Here is a 22,553-nt window from a genome sequence, read left to right on the forward strand (position 1 = left end):
CTCACCGGGCGAGGGTACCACACGCCCATAACCTTCCCTCATTGGTGGCACCGGCGAGTGGCACGACAATAGACCAAGTTAGGACCTTCCCGTAAAGGTAAGCGTGGTTGCACTGGTCAGTTTGATATGGTGGCACCATGACTCAGCTAGCAGGTGTTCAAGTCCAATTTAATCCTGTTAAACTTGAATGCAAATATGCTGAGCCATGACAAAATAAAACATGATACAATTATAATGCATGAGCATGATATCAATATAAGCATGAGTGCAACATAACTAGCCACCATATCAACAATGAATCATCTCCAACTGAGCATGGCATAATGAAGAGCATGAATATTACCAGTACGACACTACTCATAGCATAACATGACCACTAGCATCAACAATAAACATCATGCAAGAACATATCAACAATGCCATCATGCAAGCATTTAACAAACTGGATGCAATGGAACATGCATAACAAAGATACCCGGGACAGACGGCAGCCATGCACCGAAGACCATTACCAATATCAACATATACTACTAGCAAGAATAAGCATATGAAAGGAATACTAGCAACTAGCAGGGCATGACAACCAGGAGCATAACAACATAGCAAGAAAGTAAGCAATACCCAAGAATCATTACCGAACAACGATAACCATGTTTTAAACAAGCAAATATTTAATATATATATCCAAGTTGAAAACCATGGCTACTGCATGACTATCATGCAAGTGGGTACTGTGGCTTGCCTAGCGTGACGGATACTCCAGGAAGAAATGCGGTGAAGCCACGGAACGAAACGTCGGACGATTTTCTCTCGGAGGGGGATAATTAGAGGCAAGGGCAAAATGGTCATCTTCATTTTCTCTGTGAAACAACCTGGTGAAAATGTTACCAAAAGATAGAGCTCGACAAGACGAAGAAGTGAGCGCTCGTTTCACCTCGATCGGAGTTATGGTTGAAAAGTTGTGAAGGTTGGAAGAAGAAGGACCAATCTATGAAGATTTTATCACCAATGGGTCCCTGAGTGGATAAGAGAGAAACGGATTTGAGAAAATACGCTTTTCGACTTAGAAAACGTACTTCAGGCCAAAGTAGAAATAGAATACGCTTTTAGAGAATGGAAAGCACACTCACCAGAAGGCGCTTCCACTTATCCACGTGGACCTGGGTCTTGGGCCACTTAAAGGCGGATCCCACGCGGTTAGGGGAGGGGCCAGGCATTGCTCGTCTTCTACCTTGCTCGGGCCCCGACCGAGATAGAGGCGAGGCAGAGGCGAAGTAGAGGCGGGCTCCAGCAAAGGGGCCGGCCGGCTCCGGCGAGCTCTGGCCCGGCAAAGCACACCGGCGGGATCATGGGGCCGAGGCGCACCCTTTCAGAGACAAAGGGGGCGCCGGGGAGGAGTGGAGGCACACCGAACGGTGAAGCCAGGAGGAGGATAGGAGCTTAGGGTGGCAGTGGCTATCGGCGATGCAGGGCTCTCTAGTGAAGGGCAAGTGGGTGGGGCGACTCAGCAGGACGAGGGGGAGGTAGTGGAGGTGTTGGGGAGACGAGCGAAGGCCTGTGGTGGCCGGACCCAAGCCGAGGCCGAGGCGGCCATGGAGGATAACGGCGAACCATGGCTAGATATGGTGATTCCAAAGGGCAAATGAGGCAAAGGAGGGAGCGATGAGGAGCGGGGGGACCTCGGGCACTACTTATATAGCCGCAGGGAGGCTTCTCGAGCTCACGGGCGAGCTCCAACTTGCAAACAATGGAGGACAGAGCCGATTTGTGGCACGGGCTTGGCATTTGCGGCTCATTTATGGCGAACCACGACGAGGCAGCGCTGCAAGGTGGCGCAGGGCATCACGGGGGAGCTACTAGACATGAATGGAGGTCGAGACGAGGAGGGAGGAGACGAGCATAGTGGCCGGAACAAGCCAGAGCACGCCTATAGCCATGATGCAAGCATGATCACCACGCGCATTGGTGCAAGGGGCGCTCTTTGGCATGGCCAACCATGTCCAGTGGATGGACCTTGGTTCCCTCAGTCAAAATGAGGAACTAAATCGGTCCAGGGGCAAAGAAGAGATTTGCACTTAGCTCCAAAGTAAATCAGTAAGAAGGTGTTTGTAACTTCCTGTGGTTAAACTAGCTTGGTAACGTGGTAAAGGGTTTGTCTGGCGATGATCACACACTAAGGTGATTGTGATCACCAAAAATCGGACTTAGAGGAGGAGTTTAGATGAGGGTTGCTGTAGAAAGTGCAAAACTGGCCAGAATTAGGGATTTGGATGATACACTCACATACTTGATTTCTGTGAGCTAAAACTTGGCATAGAGGGGTTATATGATTATATGAAGCTGATGTAAAGATTTCATGCCATTTGGAAATACCAAAGTGGCACTTGCTTCACAAAGCTTCATTCTGGACAGAAACTTGGAAAAAATGCACAGGGTAATTGGATTAACCAATTAAGGTAAAACTTGGTGGAAGGACTTGATATAGGTAGAAGCATGTCCTGGTAAATTTTCAGCTCCATTGAATCAATGTAAAATATAGTTGTGTCACAAACTGAAAATCTAACCAGAAACTAAGATTTGGGGCTTGGCTCACCTAGATGAGTTACATGAGCTCATATTGGGTGGAGAGTCAAGATTTGATCATTGTAAGGACCTTGCAAAATTGCAGCTCATTTGTATATGCCTAGCTTGTACTTCCTTCACAATCACTTCCCTTAGACAGGAACTTTGAAAAATTGCTTAGGAATATTTACTAGGAAAATTGAGTTGACTTTTGGCACAAGTAAATTATTTGTACACGAAAAGATGTCCAAGAAGTTTGGGTTGAATTGGTAAAATATAAATGGCACTTGCTTCACAATGTGCCATTTAGGACAGAATAGGGAATGAATTATTTGAGGATTATTTTTGAACATGGCAATGAATTATTTTGCCATATTTGAGCAAGATAGAACCCAAAAAATTTATTAGAATTATTTGGGAATTATAGGAGTGACAGAAATATAGGTTGCTTCACAACCTAGGGTTTAAGGGTTATTCCTTTATCAGAAAAGGAATATTCCCAACAATAGAATTCTGGGTTAGGTCAAGGATGGAAATGACATAATCTTGGGATGATGAAGAGGGTGACAAGCCACTATGAAACCAATGAAGACATGATCTTCCCAAGTTTCAGAACCACATAGCCACGGAAAAGCAAAACACAACAGGAAATCCAAGAAAATCAAAGGAAAAAAGGAAAGGGCAAAAATCCAGGCTGTTACAAACCTTCCCCCTTTAAAGAAATCTCATCCTCGAGATTTGGTTGCTCAGGGTTAGATAATCTTCTGACTTGAAGAAACTATTTCCAACTCGTGTTTCTTTTATTCATTCTCATATAATATTTCCACTGAATTGGATATAACTGACTGTCTTGATCTGGGGTGGTTTGCTTCGTCGTATCTGACATTCTGACAGGACGTACCTCATATGTTCCTGTTTATATTGACTCAAATTTTCTTTTCATATCTATTGGCTAAGCTAGCATCCGAAATATTATTTTTACGGACATACTTGTCCTTCTTGATATTGATCCTTGCTGGAAATGTTATCCCAGTATCGAGTACCGAGAATATTCCATGGAGTTGGGGAACATATCTTCCCGTGGAACAAAGAATATCTTCTATCCAGGCATCGGATTCCTTGAATATAGACATGCCTTCGGGGTTCAAAACTGTGAGGTGGATCATATCTGTTTTGCTAATGGATTCTGACATCTTGCAGAAGTTTCTGACTTATCTTGAATGGCTTCACAGTCTTGAGTGTCCAAATTGTACCAAAGGTTTGACGGTCGCTTGTCATGACTGATAGAAAAGTGCACCATCTCCTCATGATAAGATTTGTAGACTTGATTGGCGGTGATCTTGGCAAAGAATCCCATTCACACAGGCTATTCTTTTAATTGCTTCCCCTATGCGAGAGATAACAATCCTCAAAGTATGTGTTCTCATACTGATTCTTCATTTTTGCCAGTATCTCCCTGGGAATAATAGTCTGTACGATGCTCCATCGCGGGTGTTGAGGTCAATATATTGAGCTGTCCATGAGTCTGACTGGACAGACTTGGGTATTCAATGCTGACAGTTCTGAGCATATTGTGGACTGAGCTGGTTGCCTCGTTGTGAGGTCCTTACCACAATGGAGTATACCTCTTGGGTTTGCCATGGAATAAGACGGTCTTGGGCATCCACATTTTTCACATAATAACCGGCATACCTGTATTGTTGGTCTTGCTCTTTCATTATTACTTTCTTCATCTGGATTCTCAACCAAAAGAGCGGGGCCTTATATATATCCTTGATTATTTTTGCGGCCCTGAATAATGTTGCGTACAATATGTGGCAATCATACCTTGGTCTGGTTCATGTTTTGAGCCTCGGTATATTTATCCGGCTCATGTGTGGTTATACAGATCTCAATACTGTTGTGGATTATGCTGGACAGTGATAGGGTTAATAACATCACATGGTTGGATGTGCGGGGCTAATCTTGATAATCACTGTCAAGATTATTGTCTCAATGTTGCCTTTGCTTCAAGACTTGTTGATTATGGCATCACCAACTGGTTTTTGTTTCTTGAATAACCGGTGAGGTTGTCGGATGTGCACCGTGAATCCTTCCTTATATGAGAGACTTGCATGGACGTGGCAGCATACTCCTGGAATGAACAAATATCTAATGCTTGAGGCATACCTTTGTTCTGACTGATTTTTGTTCAGACCAAATTGTCGCAGAACTGCCACTTGGAAAACACTGCCATATGATGACAATTCATAATTTAATGTCTTGTATTAGTGTCGTACAAAAGAAGATTGGGCAGCTTGCATTCGGAAACCACTGGTATATTGTGCTGAGGAAGACTGGATGGCTTATTCGAAGCCTTCAGTGGATATCTTCTTGAGGAAAAACGGGGTATCGTACCCATAAGCTTCCCCCTTAAAGACTTTGCTAGTGAAGACTCGGTAGCTTATGCAGTATTTTATCGAGAAGACTGAATATCTTGCATGGGAATCCATTCATTCCCTACCAATGCAGACTCGGAACCTTATCTTTGTACACTTCACCAATAAATTGTGGAGAAGGACGGAAGTGAGTTTCTTGGTCAATGGAATGACATATATATTTTTGTTTGTCTGGCAACTGATTATGACAAGAATTGTCTGACTGTCCTTACTGAATTCACTGTGCAATTGGACTGACTTCTGGGTGTCGCAATGTTTTAATTTTGACTTGTAGCAGATTCAATCATTGTGCATAGACCACACCTTTGACTTGAAATGCACGATTGATCCTATTTTGTCCTCTTTCTGTTTTAATATTTGGTGTGATAAAGTGTATTTCTGATAGGTACTTGTTGCTGAAAGTGTGATCAAAATAAAATTTGTATCCGGACGGATGTCTGCAATAAAATGCTGTTGGCTGAAAACCTGATTGCTTTTAACTGAATTCCTTGGTGTATATCTGTACTGCTTACAGCTTCTTCTGATCCGGTGTCAGTCGAGGAGTAATTTCCATAAGGGGGTGTCACATCCCTAGCTTCTGGTACTACCGGGTGTTTGCATTTTGTTGCATCATGTTTAAATTTTATTTAAGTTGAAATGGGGATTGATCAAACCCTGGCGTCAGAAAGAATTCAAATAGGACCAGATAAAATCTTTTTCAAATAACCCAAAATGCCTTTCAAAAATGTTCATGATTTAAGGAAAAAGGTGTAAACCTTATCCAATGATTATGCATATTTTGATTGGCATTTTGGTTTTTGAATTAAGTCAACAAGTATTTGAATTAGAGCTATGAATTCCTATAAATAATTCTATAGCTCCAATAATTCTGGAACTTTATGTGGGGCTCTAAAATAATTCAGTTTGCATCCACAAATAAGTTCAGAAGCAACAAAAATCATTTGGTTAGGAAACCAAATTCAAACATACTGCAGGAAATAGGAAACAGAATTAAAATAGAAAACTAGAGAGAGATGAAAAACCTACCTGGCCACTTACCTGGCAGCCCAAGTAGGCGGCCCAGCCCACCAGCACCCTGCCGTCGTCTCCCTCCCCTCGCCCCGAAGCAGCTGCGTGCCAGCAGTAGCGCACATAGGAGCTCCACCTCTTGCTTGCCATGGAGGCGCCCCCGAGCCCATCCGACGTGCCTGGAGAAGCCCCGCGGACCTCCTCCCTCACTCCCCCATCTCTCTGGTCTCTTCCTCACCCCTAGCTCCCCCCCAGCTCCATCCGAGAGCAACCACCGGCGGCTGTCTCGCGTACGCGTAGCCATCGTCCTCATGTCGCTGCATCGCCGGGTCTAGAAGCTCCACCATCGAGAACCTCGTCTCCACACTAAAGGAAACGAGCCGGAAGGCTCCGCTTCGTCGCCAATATTGCCATCTTCGCTGTCGGTGCCCGAAGGAAGTCACCATCGATTCGCAGCAACCTGGCCGTCCCTGACCTCGTTGACGAGCCATCGGATGCGCTGTGAGCACCCACGCCATTTACCCCTTCTCCCCTGGTCACGCTCAACCTCTAGGCCATAGCCCCGCCATGGGCGAAGCTCCACCGCCGTATATGCTCGCCGCCGCCGCCGCTACACGCCATCCCCAGCATCCCCACGGCCACCGTTGGATGCGCCCGAGTGAGGGCCTCCTCCCGGTGCCCTTTGCTCGCCCAGCCACCCCCTATAGCATCATCCCGAGTGGACTTCGCTGCGCCGGAAGGTCGCCGGCGGCCTAACCCCGGCCATGCCGACATGGCGTCGTCATTAGCGGCTAATGAGGTCGCTAACTAACCCACATGCTCATTGACACATGGGCCCACATCCTAATTAACCCCTGTTTTGTTTCTGTTTAGATTAGTTTAAAATCCAGAGGGACCCACACACCAGAGTTGACCGCACTGACGTGGCTGTTGACTAGGCCCACCTATCTGTGACACTAGCCAGCTCTGCGCCACTGACGTGTGGACCCCACACGTCAGGTTTGACCTGGGCCGGTCAGCTGACCTGCTGATGTTAGTCTGATGTCATGCTGCTGACCTGCTGATGTCAGTCTAGTGTCATGCTGACGCAGTAAGCATTTTCTGGAATATTTCTAATTCAAAAATGATTTCGAAATTTCAGAAAATGTTGCAAACTTTGAAAAATCATAGAAATTCAACCGTAACTCCAAATAAGATAAATCATATATGAAAAATTATCAGAAAAATTCAAGGAATCCATCTGTACCATTTTCATGCATGTTTGAATAATGTTTGTCCTCTGTTTTGGACAAAACAAATAAAGGGCATTTAAATAATCATATACGGAGTTGGAATTTGAATCATGTATTCAAACCAACTTCATTTAAATCATAGCTAGATGCCTTATCTCAAATCACAACATATTGCCATGTCATGCTCATGCATCATATTGTGGCATTGCATTGATTGTGTTCTTTCTCAGTTGCCGGTGGTTGTCCCCTTTCGGTAGACGTGTACCGACGACGAGAACGATGACACCGATGAAGTGTGTTCCTCTTTAGAAGTGTCAGGCAAGCAAAACCCCCTTGTTCATTCCGATACAATCCCACTCTCTCGCGCCTGCTCTCTTTTACCATATTAGGACAACAACGATTCAACTATTACATGCTGCGGTAGTCGAACCCCTTTCCTTTGCAGACCTGTCATTGCCACAGTAAATAGATGAAACCCACTAGCATGAGTAGGAATTGTTTGAGCGCTGATGTGCCTACTCATTCATGCTTGTTGCCATGTCTACTACTACTTAGAGTTGAGTCATGTCTGATTCATCGGGAATGAATTGGAACGTGGTGAACATGTCCAACCGTTGAGAGCTAAGTGTGTGAACAAGATTTGGTAAAGGTAGCGGTGAGAGGCCATGTAGGAGTACATAGTGGGTTGTCTCATTGCAGCCGTTCTCAGGAACTGAGTTCTGTGTTTGTGATCCATGAATAGTTACTACCACACATTGGGTTCCGCTAACTCAGCCCCTCTCGGTTTATTAATCAACTCGATCTCTGTCCAGGAGTTGCAACTAGTTTCTGGTGTTTGTAGGTAGTGTTAGTAGTCTACCAAGTGGCACCCGGTATAGGTGGGCTTGGGACAGACTAGGCACAGTGGCACGGTGTACCAAGTGGCACCCAGATGGTGGGCTTGGGAACCCTGCACACATCATTTGGAGCCGTGAGCGACACCCCGGCCGGATCTCCTTGCGTATGGAACCCGAATAGGCGATAAACCTGGACGAAAGACTTGTGTGGTTAGTCAGGTTGTGGCCGACTCCCTCGCCAGGCTTCCGCTTGACGGTTGCCGAGGTACACGACGTCTACATGGTGGTAAGTGGCGAGAGCGTGTGTGAAGAAGGACAGCCCTGCAGGGTTATCATTATCTATTCGAATAGCCGGATTCCTCGGATATGGAAACTTGGACCCCTTGCATAGTTCATAGACAAGTGAAAGTGGATACTCTAAAACTCGCAAGATAAGCGTGAGTGCTATGGATGGCCTCCTCATTGGAAGACGGGAGCGGAACCATAGTGGTGTATTGATATGGTGAATATATGGACACGCGTGCGCCACCTCAAAGAGTTATCTGCAATAGTAGTTCAGGTTAGCCACTGAGTCAAAGCTGGCTTGCTGCAGTTAAACTCCACCACCCCCTTGTTGCTGCCAATGAATATGTAGTTAGTTCTGATGTAAGTCTTGCTGGGTACATTTGTACTCATGTTTGCTTAATTTATGTTTTGCAGAGAGACTTCAGTATCGCTAGTAGTTCCACATGGACTTCGACGTTTAGCTTGATACCTTAGCTACGATCTTGTGCCCTCGGCAGGATTTGGTAGACAGTCAGGCTTCTCAGCCTTTTTCATTTGTAGAAGTCTGTACTCAGACATGTTAAGCTTCTGCATGTGCTCTGACTTGTATGCTCTGAATGTTGGGTCATGAGACCCATGATTGTATTATCTAACTCTTCGGAGCCTAATGAATAAATACGTGAGTCATAGAGTTATGTTGTGATGCCATGTTGTATTTACACATATCGAGCATATTGTGTGTATGATTGAAATGCTTGGTATGTGTGGGATCCGACAACCTAGTTGTTTATCCTTGGTAGCCTGTCTTATGGGGAAATGTAGTCTTGTGCTTCCATGAGCCATAGTAGTCCGCTACAGCCCGGTTCACCGGAGTCCTGCTAGCCCAGCACTACTGCTCCAGAACACTTGACTGGCCGGCATGTGATTCACTTTGTTCCTGTGTCTGTCCCTTCGGGGAAATGTCACGGGATGACATCCGGAGTCCTGCCTAGCCTGCTACAGCCCGGTTCACCAGAGTCCTGATAGCCCAGTGCTACAGCCCGGATTCGCACGCTGCTGACCGACATGCTCGATGTTGATTCATGTATGCCTGTCCCCGTAAGTTAGTGCCACTTTGGGTTCACGACTAGTCATGTAGGCCCGGGTTCTCTGTCATATGGATGCTAGCGACACTATCATATATGTGAGCCAAAAGGCACAAACGGTCCCGGGCCATGGTAAAGCGACACCCGTGGGAATACCGTGCGTGAGGCCGCAAAGTGATATGAGGTGTTACCGGCTAGATCGATGTGACTTGGAATCGGGGTCCTAACAGGGGGTAACACCGAGGATTTAAAACAAAGAAGCACGAGAAAACGATTTATTGATACAAAGCACACAACAAACAAGCTACAAAGCCGATCCACACAGGCACACATAAGCATGATACTACAGAGGATACACAAATGCTACACGTAGGACTACATCGTACGCTTGAGCAAACGCTCGCGAATTGACGAGGAAGCTAAGGGAGTAGCGAGTGGAACCGTTGACTCCGAAACTCCGGATGGACGAGGCAGAGGAGTTGGAGAAGATGGCGGAGACTGAGATAAAGCGACACCAAGCAATCTCTTGGCTCGAATGGTGTCTTCGACTAACTCAGAAATAAGAAGACACTCGGCCGTCATGTAATGAGACATGGAGAGGATAGCCGGGTCATCTTGATGGTTGATAGAGGGAAATTGGATTCGCCTAGGATTCTCGATGATGGTGGGATAATATTGATAAGCATGGTTCTCTTGCACCATGCTCTCTTGATGACGAAGACCGGTGACTCTGGCCATTAAGGCAAGCTGAATGGCATGCTCAGGAGTAGCGCCGTAACCACCGTGGAAACTGTAGGTGCACTTACCGACAGGAATCAGGACTGACAGATGAACATGAGGAACATATTCCCGAATTCTTCCTCCAGCAGAAAACTGGAATACTTGATAATGAGGTGGATCTCTGAGTGGATAAATGCTACGCCACATGTCACCAAGGAGGGCGACAAAGCTGAGAGGTGTAGGAGTGGGACTGAACTCAATAGGAACAACACCGGGAGCTAAGGGAAGGGCACCGAACTCATGGAAGTTGACCGCCATCTACACATGAAATAGGGGTTAATGGTAACCGAAATAAGACTATATGCAGCAACCAAATGCAGCAAGCAAGGGCAACAACCAAACCCTATAATGCCTTTTTCTAACATTCCAGCGGACTAGGATGCTCTATAGCCAGACCTGCTGAGGGAGTCTTGGATTAGGGGGTGTCCGGATGGCCAGACTATACCTTCAGCCGGACTCCTGGACTATGAAGATACAAGATTGAAGACTTCGTCCCGTGTCCGGAAGGGACTTTCCTTGGCCTGGAAGGCAAGCTTGGCGATACGGATATGTAGATCTCCTACCATTGTAACCGACTTTGTGTAACCCTAACCCTCTCCAGTGTCTATATAAACCGGAGGGTTTTAGTCCGTAGGACAACATACAGAACAACAATCATACCATAGGCTAGCTTCTACGGTTTAGCCTCTCTGATCTCGTGGTAGATCTACTCTTGTACTACCCATATCATCAATATTAATCAAGCAGGACATAGGGTTTTACCTCCATCAAGAGGGCCCGAACCTGGGTAAAACTTCGTGTCCCTTGCCTCCTGTTACCATCCGGCCTAGACGCACAGTTCGGGACCCCCTACCTGAGATCCATTGATTTTGACATCGACATTGGTGCTTTCATTGAGAGTTCCTCTGTGTCGTCGCCGTCAGGCTTGATGGCTCCTACGATCATCAATAGTGATGCAGTCTAGGGTGAGACCTTCCTCCCCGGACAGATCTCCGTCTTCGGCGGCTTCGCACTGCGGGCCAATTCACTTGGCCATCTGGAGCAGATCGAAAGCTATGCCCCTGGCCGTCAAGTTAGATTTGGAAGTTTAAACAACACGGCTGACATCCGCGGGGACTTGATCCACGACAGATTCGAGCCACTGCCAAGCGCGCCGCACTGTCACGATGAGCATGATCTAGCTCTGCCGCCAAACAGTGCCCTGGAGGCCGCACCCGCATCGGCTTCGACCTTTAATTCGGAGCCAACTACGCTGATCGAGGAGGGGTGGTTGGACGCCGTCTCAGGGGCTGCGATCCCAACGGCGATCGAGCCAAACACCAGCCCCGCACTCTGCGAGACTCGTGATTCCAAGGAGCCAGACTCCTCTCCGGACTCCGAACCTTCCGCGCCCCTGCCAATCGAATCCAATTGGGCGCCGATCATGGAGTTTACTGTCGCGGACATCTTTTAGCACTCGCCTTTTGGCAATATTCTGAAGACACTAAAGTCTCTCTCTTTATCAGGAGAGCCCTGGCCAGACTACGGCCAGCAAGGTTGGGATACAGACGATGAAGAAATTCAAAACCAACCCACCGCCCACTTTGTAGCCACTGTCGACGATTTAACCAACATGCTTGACTTCGACTCTGAAGACATCGACGGTATGGACGCCGATGAAGGAGACGATGAAGAACCAGCGCCTACTGAGCCCTGGAAAGCCACCTCATCATATGACGTATACATGGTGGACGCACCAAAAGATGACGACGAGGAGCGGAAGGACGCACCGAAGGTTTGTTCCCTCGAGAAGCAGTCAAAACGGCGACGCAAGCGCCGCCCCAAATCCCGCCTCGACAAAAATAACGATCACACAGACCCAGCGCTGGAGCAGGGTGAACCGCTGCCGGACAGTGGCAATCCGGATAATCAAACCGAACAAACAAATTCTATCAAGGATAATGGTCCGGACGATATAACGCCGGACAAGCACCCGGAGCAGCAGAATGCCCGTAAAAGGCTTGTTGCCACCGCGAGGAGTCTTAAAAAACAGAAGCAAAGGCTCAATGTTACGCAAGACACACTGCAATACAGATGGAGTAAAATACTCAACACAGCAGCGAGGTACGGCGACAATCGCCCCTCCAAGAGCTACCCAAAGCGGAAGTTGCTACCTGAATTCAATGAGGAGGCCTCGGACCCCCCACAACCAAATATCAAAGCAGCCACCTGGCTGGATAAACGACCCCTCTACCAACACAGAGCGGCATACAATGCCACTCACAATACAACACGCGACCCATGCGAGGGCTCACACCCAAAGGACGGCGCAACAAGATCCATCTATGGACCACGCAAGCGCGCCCCAGGATACAATGCAACACAACAAACATCTGAACAACGCGGTACACCCAGCTATAGGGGTGCCGCACACCCCCTATGTTTCACCGATGAGGTGCTGGACCATGAATTTCCAGAGGGATTCAAACCCGTAAACATAGAGGCATACGACGGAACCACAGACCCTGGGGTCTGGATTGAGGACTACATCCTTCACATCCATATGGCTCGAGGAGATGATCTCCACGCCATCAAGTACTTACCCCTCAAGCTCAAAGGGCCAGCTCGCCACTGGCTTAATGGCCTCCCCTAAAGCTCCATTGGAAGTTGGGAAGAGCTCGAAGACGCCTTTCGGGGAAATTTTCAAGGGACTTATATCCGACCCCCGGATGCGGACGATTTGAGTCATATAACTCAACAGCCCGGAGAGTCAGCCCAAAAGCTTTGGAACAGGTTTCTTACTAAAAAGAACCACATTGTCTACTATCCGGATGCCGAAGCCTTGGCAGCTTTTAAGCATAGCATCCGTGACGAATGGATCGCCAGACACCTCGGCCAAAATAAGCCAAGAACGATGGCCGCATTAACAAACCTCATGACCCGCTTTTGTGCGGGTGAGGACAGCTGGCTAGCCAGATGCAGCACCAACGACCCCAGTACATCTGAAGTTAGAGATGGAAACGGGAAATCACGGTGCAACAACAATAACAAACGCTGGAATAAAGAAGACAACACGAAGGGCACGACAGTAAACGCCGGATTCAAAAGCTCTCGGCCAGGTCAGCAAAAGCTGCCCTCTAAAGGCACTAGGGATGAACTGTCGAGCCTCAACAAAATTCTGGACCAAGTATGTCAGATCCATAGTACCCCTGGTAAATCGGCTAATCATACCCACAGAGAATGTTGGGTCTTCAAGCAGTCCGGCAAGCTCAACGCCGTACACAAGGGGGAGGATACACCAAGTGAAGACGAGGAAGAGCCTCCCAAGAAAGACACTGGGGAACAAAAGAAATTTCCACCAGAAGTCAAAACAGTAAACGTGTTACACGTGATCAAGGAGGCACTCCCAGGAAAATATACCCAAGTGCCTGTCACCGAGAAGTCCTGCCACTGGTTGTCTCAACCGATCACTTTCGACCATCGCGATTACTCAGCAAGTATCCGACATGCAGGATGGGCCGCCCTGGTATTAGACCCAATAATTGGCGGACATCACTTCCCACGAGTCTTGATGGACGGTGGCAGCAGTCTAAACCTAATATATCAGGATACAATCCGTGGGATGGGGTTAGACCCAACAAAAATTCGCCACAACAATACTACCTTTAAAGGAGTAGCGCCAGGCCCAAGGGCTCATTGTACGGGCTCCCTCCTATTACAAGTTATATTCGGCTCCCCCGATAACTTCCGTCGCGAGCATTTAACCTTCCACATCACTCCGTTCCAAAGCGGTTATCAAGCACTGCTCGGACGCGAAGCTTTTGCTCGCTTTAATGCAATATCACACTACGCCTCCCTCACACTCAAGATGCCCGGCCCACGTGGCATCATTTCAGTGAAAGGAAATATCAAGCGATCTCTGCGCGCCGAAGAGAGTGCGGCTGCCTTGGCAGCCAAACACTAAAGGCGCCCGGACCAGCAAAAGCATCCAATAGGTCGTCAAGACCTCAGACACAATTAATCAAGTCCGGCGCCACTATTTATACCGAATAAGTGGTCACACCCCTAGTTGTCAATACAAGGGGCTCAACGCGCGCAGACAAGTGGCAATTTTTTCTCATCTTGAATTATACATGGTTTCTTTAAAAACTATCTTTTTGCACGACAACTTTTTCACCTAAATTCCTCTCTTTTACAGATGATCATCGTGCTACACCCGTCCAGGATACGGCACAACGGAGACACAGGCGCAGACGTGCAGCAGGGACCCGCTCCAAGGATTCTTTTTATATTAAGACCCTGCGTAAACCTTTTTTTACTGTCTCTTGTTAATACATATCCACCGTTGAGAAGGATGCTGACATCTTGGCATGTGGCCACGCCAGAACAATGCACATACCTGAACACAAGGGGCTTCTTACAAAGGCCATTATTTAGGCCCAGTTTATACCACAAAGACCGAATACCTTAGGGAGTGTTCGTCGTCGCGAGTTTCTCCTTATATGCATCAGCTCCGAATCATTGCCTTTGGTAAAATGTTTGGTTTGCCCGACTCCTGTGTTTTGGTGCCTTAAGTTCTGCTTTACCGGCTAAGGTAGCACCAGGAGAACTACTGTGATTCTGCCCTGGTTCATCCGGACGAGCACCTCAGTACAGAAAGCCGAAAACTGACTGTCATGATATAGCGTGAGACTGGTCAACCACTCGATGACCTCTTGGAATGTTAGAATTCCTCCGCCTTAACGAAGGGCCATTTTCCGGCCAGGCATGTACGCAACCTGGGATCGGGAGAGTGCGGAGCCACCAGGGGCTATCTAGTAGCCCCACTGTCAAACTCCTATGGCTAAGTGAAAGTGCTAAAGCATTATAGTCCGGTTGCCTCGCTCGCTCCGCTATCACCTACTTAATAGGACCAAGACGTTGGGTTAAGTGTGAACACGTGTTTTTTGCGAGCACCTCCGTATTATATGCGTGGGGGTTGAAGCCGACAGCTACAATCTTTCAAGTTATACACATGTATACATAAACGGCCGCCCAGGAGGCATCACATTACTTCCAGGCAAAAGTATAAAAATAGCCTCATAAAAATTTATAAAAAGCATTTCTCTTACAATGAGATCACATATCACTCAAATATAATATTTTTTGAGCACTGGGTCTCTACCAAACGAGCACCCTCAAGAACTTCTTCAAAGTAGTGCTCAGCAGCCATTCAACCTATGGCCGAATCCCGTGCTGCAACAGTGGTAGCATCCATCTCCGCCCAGTATGCTTTAAGACGGGCAAAGGCCATCCGTGAGCCCTCTATGCACGCCGACCTCTTCACCGCATTAATGTGCGGCACCACGTCAAGGAGCTGCTGCACCAAGCTGAAATAGCTGTTCCGTTTTGGCCTTTCCGGCCATAGCTGATCCACAACAGACATCATGGCGAGTCCGGACAATCTATTCAGTTCGGCCCACTCGGATAATTGCTCAGTTAATGAAAGAGGACGCTCGGGAGAATGGAATTGTGTCCAAAACAGCTGGTCCACTTCACGGTCCGTCTGACTCTGGAAGTACTTGGCCGCATCGGCAGCGCTCGCCGCCAAATCCATATACACATCCTTCGAACTCCACAGTTGATCCAGAGAGGCATATCGTGGATCTCTGAACTTCCTCCGCAACATAAAGGATTTCCCAGCTACAATATCCTCGGCTTCCCGCAGCTGCTCCTTCTTCACCCTCATAGCAGAGCGGATGTCTTTTCTCGTCGTAGCAGCCTTCTCAAGGTCTGATGCCTTCGCTAGGTTTTCCTTTTCAAGAACCCGGCAACGGTCGGTGGCGGCTTTTAATTCTATGGCCATCTTGGCCATCTTATCTCGGCTCTCACCATGCGTGGCCTTCTCGGTTTTCAACTCTTCGGCCGCCTTCAAAGCAGCCGCATTACTAAACCTAGCTTGTGCCTTGGCTCAGGAAAGTTCTACCCGCAAGGCTTCAATAGTGGAAGCTCCATCTGCAGTCACAACATATTAAAGATACTGGCATCATGCTGCTGTTACTATGTGGCGTTTACCAAATAATGACACTTACCCTGTGCCTCGTTAAGCCTTTTGTTAACAAGCTCGATGTCGGCGTCTGCCGCATCCAACTGTCGTTTTAAATGGGCAAACTCGCTAGTCCGGGTAGCCACCGGAGCTTCCATCACCTTCACATAAAGGCAGTATGGTTATTACCTAGGAATATGATCCTCTATTCGTCGTCGTTTCCGACGACAACCAGAGTCTCAGGGGCTACTATATACACAGGGCACACCTAGCATGTGCTGGATTATCATACGTTATTCTACGTACCTCAAAGTCTGTCAGTAGACTCATAAAAGCTTCATGCAATCTGCTTTCGGCGGACAAGATTCTCTCCATCACCGTATTCATCAGCACGCGGTGTTCATCTGAGATGGCCGCTCGCCCCACCAACTCCCTCAGAACATCCGATCGCACACTAGACGGTGCCGGACTCTTTTTTCTGCTCTCTTTGGGAGCCGGACACTGGGAGCTTCGCGGGTCAATGGGATTATCTTCTGGCCTCACCGGACCCAGAGAGGCCCTCCGCGACGACACTTCGGGGTCGCCCGCTTCCGGAGCGGAGGAGTCCGGAGGGGGCGTTTCGCTATCCATCATCTCTGGAAGAAGATCCCCCGAAGACAAGCTCATTTGAGAGGGGCTAAGGCCCGAACTGCAAAGATATATGCGGTGGTTATTTTATCATAAGAGAAAGATGGCATAGCTGTACTATTAAAGTATTTCGGGTCACTTATGACTCGCTGGAGAACTGATCCCCCCGCGGACTTTGTGCGGCAAAAGCACCCCCCGAGGTAGGACCCTCTATGGGAGACTTCTTCTCCCGTTTGGAAGCTTCAGCTTCCGAATCCCCGGGCGCAGTCCTTTTCCTCCTCCGGTCATCTTCCTTCATGGAGACGCTCGCTCCCTCGGTTAGAATGGGCAGCGTTGGGGGCCCGCGTCCGCCCGTATTATCCTTCCCAGTATCTTCCTTCAAGGGCTCCGGGCAAGGTGCGACCTGGAGCATATTTTCCAATACCGGATTCTCCAAACCCTTAGGGAGGGGGGCCGAACACCGAATCGACCTTGCCTTTGTCAGCCAGTCCTGGTCAAAAAGCAAACTCTCAGAAATAACTTCGTAACAAGTAAGAAATAGCATGTTCGGCCGAAAGATTCCTCACCTGTTCAGCGGCGCGGTTACTGCTTAGGCCCGCGTCCTCGGTAATTTCCGGATACTCTACCTGAGGTCCGAAGAACACCTTGTACATCTCCTTGTGCGTCAGGCCGAGGAAATTTTGAATGACACGCGGTCCCTCACGATTTAACTCCCACAAGCGAAGGGGGCGGCGTTTGCAAGGCTGGACTTGGCGAACCAACATAACTTGTATTACCGCAACCAAACTAAAATCTCCATTGAATAGATCTCGAATGCGGCTTTGCAGTATAGGCACGTCCTTGGCTGGACCCTAGCTGCGACCTCTGCTGATCCATGACATCAGTTGTGGTGGAGGGCCCGAGCGGAAAACTGGGGCGGCCGCCCACTTGGCACTTCTAGGAGCCGTGATGTAGAACCACTTCTGTTGCCACAATTCAGACACCTCTGGAATGGAACCTTTGGGCCATGGAGCTCCCGTCATCCTGCATATTGAGGCACCTCCACACACTGCGTGTTGCCCCTTGATCATCTTCGGCTTTACTTCAAAAGTCTTGAGCCACAGGCCAAAGTGAGGGGTAACCCGGAGGAAGGCCTCACACACGACAATAAATGTCGTGATATGAAGAAAGGAGTCCGGAGCTAGATCATGGAAATCTAGCCCGTAATAAAACATCAAGCCCCTGAAGAAAGGGTCCAGAGCAAGGCCTAGACCTCGGAGGAAGTGGGAGACGAACACGACGTTCTCGTTGGGTTCGGGGGAGGGGACGGCCTGCCCTCGGGCGGGCAGCCGATGCACAACCTCGGCGGTCAAATATCTGGCCTCCCTCAACTTTTTGATGTCTTCTTCCGTGAAGGAGGAAGGCACCCATCGGCCTTGAAGGCTAGATCCGGACATGATTGAAGGTTTGGAGCACCTGACCTGAACCTTGGGTGTTTGATCTTGAGGTGGGGGAAGGATTCGATTGAGCATGGTAGGGAAAAAGTAAGAGCCTTGTCCCTTTATAAAGAGGGTGAATATCAAGCGTCCTCTCCGTGGCCGTTTGGACTTGCCTATAGTCTAGGAGTCCTAGAAGCGGTTGGGTTACCCACGCCCGTATTGATGAGAATCCCGGAATAAGGGGACACGATCTCTGCTTTAACAAGACGTGCCAAGGAAACCGCCTCGCGTGAGACGCTGAGGTGGATAATAAAACGATTCGAATAAAGGCTTGGTCGTGGTGCGTCTCACTACGAAATACGTCAGCAGATTAGATTTGTGTAAATATTATTCTCTCTATGGAAATACGTGGAAACTTATTTTGAAGAGCCGGACACTATCTTTGGATTCAAAATCTTCTATGAAGTACTTGGAGGAGGAACCCACCTTGCAATGCCGGAGACAAACTGCGCGCCAGACTCGTCGTCATTGAAGCCTGGTTCAGGGGCTACTGAGGGAGTCCTGTATTAGGGGGTGTCCGGATGGCCGGACTATACCTTCAGCCGGACTCCTGGACCATGAAGATACAAGATTGAAGACTTCGTCCCGTGTCCGGAAGGGACTTTCCTTGGCGTGGAAGGCAAGCTTGGCGATACAGATATGTAGATCTCCTACCATTGTAACCGACTTTGTGTAACCCTAACCCTCTCCGGTGTCTATATAAACCGGAGGGTTTTAGTCCGTAGGACAACATACAGAACAAATATCATACCATAGGCTAGCTTCTAGGGTTTAGCCTCTCTGATCTCGTGGTAGATCTACTCTTGTACTACCCATATCATCAATATTAATCAAGAAGGACGTAGGGTTTTACCTCCATCAAGAGGGCCCGAACCTGGGTAAAACTTCGTGTCCCTTGCCTCCTGTTACCATCCGGCCTAGACGCACAGTTTGGGACCCCCTACCCGCGATCCGCCGGTTTTGACACCGACACCTGCTCTGATACCAAGCTTGCGGCACCCCGGCTCAGAGAAAACCAGAACGCCCCGTATTCCAGCCCAGAGATCAAGGCGAAGTCTTCTGGAATACGATGCTGCTTAGTATAGAACAAACCAGCTCTCTATTACATCACGAATATTAATACAAGTGTTCCGATATTACAATGAATAACATCGGCACGTCGACATTACGCCAACCATGGTTTCTCTATACAAGCAGCATAACAACTCAAAGGAGCGAAACAACTACTGGTAGCGGAACAATGAACGACGATGATGGCCTCCAATCCGCAGGGACTCTGGCTGGAACGTTTATCCTAGCTCGCACACACAGGAACAACACCAAACAAGCAAGCAATCCAGGCATGACCTACAAGCTGGCATGACATGCCAGGTCAGAACATTGAATGTACTTGCAAGCTCACAATAACCAGAAGTATTCAAGACAAACAGGAGCATGGCATTTTTCGGGTTAAGCAGGGATTATCATGAGATCATAAGAATAACATGGCCAGAACAATATGAACATAATACTGCTAGGACAATAGGAGTATGACATGAACATAATACTGTTAGAACAATAGGATCATGGCATGAACAGATAAATCTGATGATACTAGCATGCAACATGATGACACTATATGCACCATTTATTCTGCCCGGGTTACCTTGTAACCAAACGGTGATCCTCCGGCGATCCCAACCATGACCAACACTTGGTCTCAAACCGTGATCCTTCCGGCGATCACAACCATGACCAATATCTAGCCTCAAACGGTGATCCTTCTGGCGATCACAACCAACTTATCTCCTCATCAAATCGTGGTTGTTATTAAGCACATTATTATTATACTATTGACTCATAGTGTGACCAACTATGAACTGGGCCCTTATCTGTGGGCGCGGCTATCGATAGATTTAATATACACTTTGCAGAGGTTAGTACACTGTACCCACACTATAGAACCCATGGCCTCGCACTCCCATTCAGGTGGACCAACGGTGTTCCGACAAAATAGATATACTGCCATGACACTCTCCCGGCCACTCCGACCCACTCCCAAATAGGCTAGTCCTGGCTGGCCCCGTGTCTACCAAAGACACAACGACCACCGTCGTGGCCAAACGTCCCTCACGGGGACCGGATCCATAACAATAACAATGGGCACACAAGGTTATGTCTGCTTATCGGGCTAGGGTACCGCACGCCCATAACCTTCCCTCGTTGGAGGCACCGGCGAGAGGCACGACAATAGACCTAGTTAGGACCTTCCAATAAAGGTAAACGTGGTTGCACTGGTCAGTTCGATATGGTGGCACCATGACTCAGCCAACAGGTGTTCAAGTTCAATTTAATCTGGTTAAACTTGAATGCAAATATGCTGAGCCATGATAAAATAACATGATACAATTACAATGCATGAGCATGATATCAACATAAGCATGGGTGCAACATTACCGAACAACGATAACCATGTTTTAAACAAGCAAATATTTAATAAATATTCAAGTTGAAAACCATGGCTACTGCATGACTATTATGCAACTGGGTATTGCGGCTTGCCTGGGGTGACGGAGACTCCAGGAAGAAGTGCGGTGAAGCTGCGGGACGAAACGTCGGACGGTTTTTTCTCGGAGGGGGCTTATTAGAGGCAAGGGAAAATGGTCATTTTCACTGTGAAACCACCTACTGATAATGCTACCAAAATATAGAGCTCGATGAGACGAAGAAGTGAGCGCTGGTTTCACCTTGATCGGAGTTACGGTTGAAAAGTTGTGAAGGTTGGAAGAAGAAGGACCACTCTATGAAGATTTTATCACCAGTGGGTTCCTGAGTGGATAAGGCAGAAACGGATTTGAGAAAATACGCCTTCTGACTTAGAAAACGTACTTTAGGCCGAAGTAGAAATAGAATATACTTTCAGAGAATGGAAAGTGCACTCACCAGAAGGCGCTTCCACTTATCCACGTGGACCTGGGTCTTGGGCCACTTACTGGCGGGTCCCATGCGGTCAGGGGAGGGGCCAGGCGTTTCTCGTCTTCTACCTCGCTCGGGCCCCGACCGAGACAAAGGCGAGGTAGAGGCAAAGCAGAGGCGGGCTCCAGTGAGCTCCGACCTGGCCGAGCACACCGACAGGATCGTGGGGCCGAGGCGCACCCGTTTAGGGACAAAGGGGGCACCGGGGAGGAGTGGAGGCGCGGCAAACGGTGACGCCACGAGGAGGACAGGATCTTCGGGTGGCGGTGGCTATCTGTAACACCCTCGATGCGACTATATCTCCCACGTGTCGAGGCACGACTTAGAGGCATAATCGCATTGAAGGCATATGTCGCAAGTTAGGCAATCTTCACAACATCCCATGTAATATAATAATGAAAGGGGAGATAACATAGTTGGCTTACACTCGCCACGTCAATCAAGTACATAAATAACATTACATCATCCAATCACTCATGGCCCGACTACAGCGCCAAAATAAAAGAGAACCCAACATGCGACAACGGTCCTGTTCACCCCCAACTGGGCACCACTACTGATCATCGGGAAAGGAAACATAGTAACGTTGAGAGTCCTCGTCGAACTCCCACTTGAGCTCATACGCGTCTCCTGGAGCGGAATCATCAGGCCCTGCATCTGGTGTAATAGTAAACTGTGAGCCACAGGGACTCAGCAATCTCGCACCCTCGTGATCAAGACTATTTAAGCTTATAGGTATGGCAAGGTAAATATGTGGAGCTGCAGCAAGCGACTAGCAAGTATGGTGGCTAACTTATTCGCAAAAGAGAGCGAGAAGAGGAGGCAAAGCGCGAGCGAGAAACTAGAGAGCAACCTGCGCAAACATTACTCCAACACCGTGTCCACTTCCCGGACTCCACCGAGAAGAGGCCATCACGGTAACACACTCAGTTGATTCATTTTAATTAAGTTAAGGATCAAGTTATCTACAACCGGACATCAACAAATTCCCATCTGCTCATAACCGCGGGCACGGCTTTCGAAAGTTCAATCCCTGCAGGGGAGTCCCAACTTAGCCCATGACAAGCTCTCACGGTCAACAAAGGAATAGACCTCCTCCCAAGACGTTCCGATCAGACTCGGTATCTCGGTAATTCAAGACACTTCGACAGGTTAAAACAAGACCAGCAACACCGCCTGAATGTGCCGACAAATCCTGATAGGAGCTGCACATATCTCTTTCTCAGGGCACACTCAGATTGTCCAAACTTCCGGTAGGCCAGCCCAGAGTTTCCCCTGGTAGCC

The sequence above is a fragment of the Triticum aestivum genome, chromosome 3A, assembly GCF_018294505.1.
Source record: "Triticum aestivum cultivar Chinese Spring chromosome 3A, IWGSC CS RefSeq v2.1, whole genome shotgun sequence".
Classification (NCBI taxonomy): Eukaryota; Viridiplantae; Streptophyta; class Magnoliopsida; order Poales; family Poaceae; genus Triticum; species Triticum aestivum.